Genomic DNA, 5042 nt, shown 5'->3' on the forward strand with positions numbered 1-5042 from the left:
TCTCATAAAAGTCCACACCCTTCTCTTGCTTGAACACTTTAGCGACCAAACGGGCCTTGTACCTAGGCACATCATCACCTGTGACCTTCATTTTGTAGACCCATTTACATGGCAATGCTTTCTTTCCATGTGGCAAAGAAACCAAGTCCCAAACACCTACAAAGCCCGCTGTTTCGGCCAGCATTCTGTAGCAACAACAGAGGGTTGTAAGTCTATCAACATCAGAGTCCCGGGATTCCCCCATAAGGCCTCCACCCTTATTGAAGATGCGACCAACTTCGTGGCTTCCACCTAGAGAGTCCTGGAGCATGGGATTGAGGGAGTAGGGCAAGACCCCACATGAGAGTAGCCTCTCATCATCTCCTTCAAGAACACTCAGGCATGCCTTACCTCACTATGTAGACGATCAGTCGTATGGGACCAACAATATCCAAGGATCCTTAGATCAGTCCACTATTGCTTATGGGACTAGGGCTTTCATAATACGCATGTCGTCAAGTGCCAAGGGGCCCCTTTCAACCCTTTGCTATTCCGATCAATCAAGCCATACAAGATTGTACATGGGGTTTGCTCATATTACAACTCCCCTCGTAGGCCAAGCACGAAACAAGTACTGACCCAACCAAAGGCCATCACAACACAATGGTGATGCAAGACAAACCGCACGGGGTATGAAAAACCAAAGCCATCCCAAAGTGCCACAAATTCTGTACCACACCAAACATAGACAGCCAGCCGTCGGTGTATAGCCATTGTCGAAATAAAGTTGCGCTTGCAACACCTCTGTAGCACAATTGTAGTCCGGCAATGAATGGCCACCACACGTTAGTTGTGCATCAATGATGAGCTTTGATACCATAGAACAATATTCTTCATAAGTGAACTTTGCATAGCATACTCCCACTTGCGTTGATCCTCGTGCATCATACCCTCTCTGTAGCAAGAAGGCTCCTCGCAATCAGTAAGCATCACATAGTCTACCCCTGGAACAAACCTATCAGGCGGTCTAGACACTCTAGATGATCTTCTCAAGGGCATTTCAGCTTGCTATCCCACCTGCATATCAGCCACATTTGGCTCATCATTTCCACCAATAGATGATCCATCATCTACCCTTGATTGTATACCTGTGGGAGTACTTGGTGGTACCATTTCTTGCACATTTGGTGCATGGACAGCTTGTTGTCTATCAATATATGCAGGTGGATTCACATCCTGGAAAGTGATTCTCCTCATTTCAACATCCCTCATGGGTGCGTTATGCATCTTCTTCTTATTGAAGACTACATCATGGCTACGTATGATCTTCTTTGCTTCTGGATCCCAGAGATGATAGCCCATCTCTCCACTTTCACCATAACCCAGAAAGATGCATTTCCTAGAATTAGGATCTAGCTTCTTTCGAAGCTCTTCTGGCACATGTGCATATGCCTCACACCCAAATATACGCAAATGAGAGTAAGAGGGATTCTTGCCACTCCATGCCTCTTCAGGAATACCACCATCCAAACTCTTACTAGGTGATCTATTGATCACATGCACTGCAGTCTTCATTGCCTCAGCCCAAAAACCACTAGAAAGACTTGCATTGGAAAGCATGCATTGCAACCTTTCTTGAATGGTACGGTTCATCTTTTCTGCAACTAGATTTTGCTCTGGAGTACGAGGGGATGTGAGCTCCCTCTTAATCCCACGTGTATCACAAAAATGCTGAAAGTCATGAGAGAGATACTCTCCACCATTGTCAATCCGTAGGCATTTAAGCGTTCTACTTGATTGATTCTCAACCAAGGCTAGCCATTTCTGAAATACCTGGAACACATCACTCTTCCGAGCTATAGCATAAGCCCACACTTTCCTAGTTGCATCATCAATGAATGTCACATAGTATTCAGCCCCGCCTAATGACCGTGTAGGCATGGGACCACATACGTCTGAATGCACCAAATCAAGCTTTTCAACCTCTTTCTTTCCCCTTCTTTTATGGGCTGATTTAGTCTGCTTCCCATAGAGATAGTGCTCACAAAATTCAAAATCAGAGAAACTCAAATGCAGTACATAACCCAAACGGCATAAGAGTTTCATTCCATTCTGGTCATGTGCCCCAACCTACAATGCCACAAAGAAGTGGTTGGTTGCTCGGTTAATGCAACAACATGATCAAATACCCCTGATACATATAAGGGATATAAAGTCTCACACTTAGCGCCCCTGGCAAAAAACATAGAGCCTTTATGAATTTTCCAACTCTGAAAGCCAAAAGTGGTGTGAAAACCAGCATCATCTAGCTGACCCATTGAAAAAAGACTCGGTCAACTTAGGCACATGTCTCACATGTTTCAAAATAAATGCAGACCCATTTGCAAAAGAAAACTTTATGTCACCTACTCCCACTATGTCACATGCATAGTCATTTCCAAGATGCACACAACCTGTCTTTCCACTATCATAAGTGGAGAACCATTCCCTATGGGGAGTAACATGGAATGAAGCACTAGAATCCAAAATCCAATCCTAGGAATATGCCTCATCTGAAGTGGTAAGAAACTCTGCAAATAAACTAGACATGAAGAGAACGTCATTGTCACTATCATGTGTGACTGCATTGATCTCCTCAATCTTCACTTTTCCTTTGTCCTCCCTTGGCCTCTCTTCCTTTTGATTTGCACCCCAATTTGCATTCTTTTTCTTGTCCTTTTGTTCTCTTTTCAGCTTGTAGCAATCCTTTTTCATATGGCCCTTCTTACCACAGTGGTAACACTCAATGTTTCGTGCCCTGGATTTGCTACGAGACTTCCCTCTTTCTTGGGACTTCCCCTTGAATTGCGATCTACCCCTTTGCACATTTAAGGCTGCATCTTCCTTGTTGCCGTCCATAGACTTTCGTCTAATCTCCTCGGCCAACAAGCTACCCACAACATCATCAAATTTCAGTATTCCACCAGGTGCAGAGTTACTGACAGCTGTACGGAAGGTATCCCATGAGGATGGCAATGAACATAAGAGAAATATTGCCTTAGTCTCTGCATCAAAATTCATCTTCTGAGCCTGAAGCTCGTTGAAAATAATATTGAATTCATTCAAGTGAGAAGCAATGGAGACCCCTTCCTTCATCTGTAGCTAAAACAAGCTCTTCATGAGGTAAACTTTATTAGAGGCAGTTTCCTCCTCATAAGTGGCACACAATTTCTTCCACAAATCTTTCATAGTCTGCTCATTTACTACTGTGAAATAAACTGACTCTGCAAGATGAAGTCTAATAGTAGACTTTGCTAATGCATCCAACTCATTCCAATCATCCTTAGACCTATTTGCAGGCTTAGCTTCAATCCCTGCCAAGGGTTTAATCTGCTTCTTTTGCATAAGCACATCCCTTATCTCTTCTTTCCATAAAGAAAAGTTCATCCCATCAAACTTTTCAATGTTGAAAAACTCCTTTGCAGACATGGAAGAGGATGACATGATGCAAATAAAGCAAAATCCCAAATGCTAGTGCCTGCAAGAGAGAATCACACCAAATACCAGGTGCACCCAAATGTGTATGCCACAATACACTGAAATATCACCAAAACTCAAAGCTAAAAGCATCAAAAGATGCATCTGACTCATGTGCATATACTATGCATCCATATGAGCAAATCTGGCCCAAAAGAAAATGCCAACTGCAATGGCAATCCAAAAATGCCAATAAGTGCCAAATGACTCAAGCATAAACACCGTCTACTGGCATATACATCAATAATATCTCATCCAAGAGAGCATAGCACTATCAATGCATCACCTGCAATGTGTCAAAGCTGTCCCTCAGCATAATACAGCATCCATGTGCAAAGCGTCCATAAAAAATAGCATCCCACAAGGCAATTTGGGCTATCAGCGCATCCAATAAGGACCACAATGCATCCAAATGGCCTATAAATCATCCACTGCAACCAAATGCACACCACGAATGAGAGCACACTGCTCAAACTGCAACCAGAGTGATCTGCATAAGGTATGCTCAAGAAATCATGGTCCCACGGTAATGACCGCTACTAAAAATAGAACGTGAGATGCCTCAAAACATAGGCGCCATTGCAGAATCGGACTCAAAAATCTCTCTTTTATCGGAACTCCAAAATCCCAACTGATGAGTGAGAAATGGGAGTCAATACTTATCCACTGCCATGTGGCATAAATCTAAGGTTTCAAAACCTTAGAATGAAAAATGCATAACAAAGAGACGAAATCGAATACACAGAGATCTATATCTCTAAAAATCCTCCACCGAATCGCACAAGAACTGACAGGTAGAGGTTTTTGGGCGTCCGGAACGCAATGGGACAGACGGTTTTGGAAATAGTGGTCTCAATCACTGGGTCCAACACACGGACTGAAAAAAGTTTTTGGAAACAGAGCTGGTTGTAAACTCCACCGGAGTGCGAATGATGAGCAACATAGAAGTTTTAGGACCTCCTGAGTCCACCGGAACTAACAGATTTGCAAATGGTTGCTCCAAACTTGAGTTCCAACACCAGGGTAGAAAAACGCAGAAACTGATACAGTGAGTCAGAAATCCAATGAAATGATCCCAGATTCAAGAATGAAGGTGTTTCCAAGCTCCTGAAGTGAAGTTAACACCAAAAGCAAGCAATAGTTGCCTCTACAAGTCAATACGGAGTCTCTGTCATCGAACGGAACGGGGAAAAGCTCAAAAAACCACTTTTTCTTTGAAAACACTTAACAGGCTCTCAAAACCACTTTGCAAAACCAAAGTGACTTTTGCAAAGGTTCCTCCAAGGTCTCTTCACACTCGGATGCATGTAAAGTCACCCATAAAGCTTCCCACAAAGCTTCTCCTTCCTCCCACAAAGCTGCTGAGCTTCCAGGCATTCACGTAGATCACCTAGGCTCTGATACCAGTTGAGAGTGCTCTCAACGGAAGCAAAAACAGAAGAGGGAGAGAGAGAAACAGAGAGCCACACAAGTTTTGGTGGGTGCAGAACCACCCTAATCTTCTTTTTCATTCATTTATATATGTGTTTGAGTATTGTACATAACCG

Source organism: Dipteris shenzhenensis, chromosome 27 (genome assembly GCF_047967505.1).
Source record: "Dipteris shenzhenensis isolate YYH24624 ecotype China chromosome 27, Dip_SZ_1.0, whole genome shotgun sequence".
NCBI classification, from domain to species: domain Eukaryota; kingdom Viridiplantae; phylum Streptophyta; class Polypodiopsida; order Gleicheniales; family Dipteridaceae; genus Dipteris; species Dipteris shenzhenensis.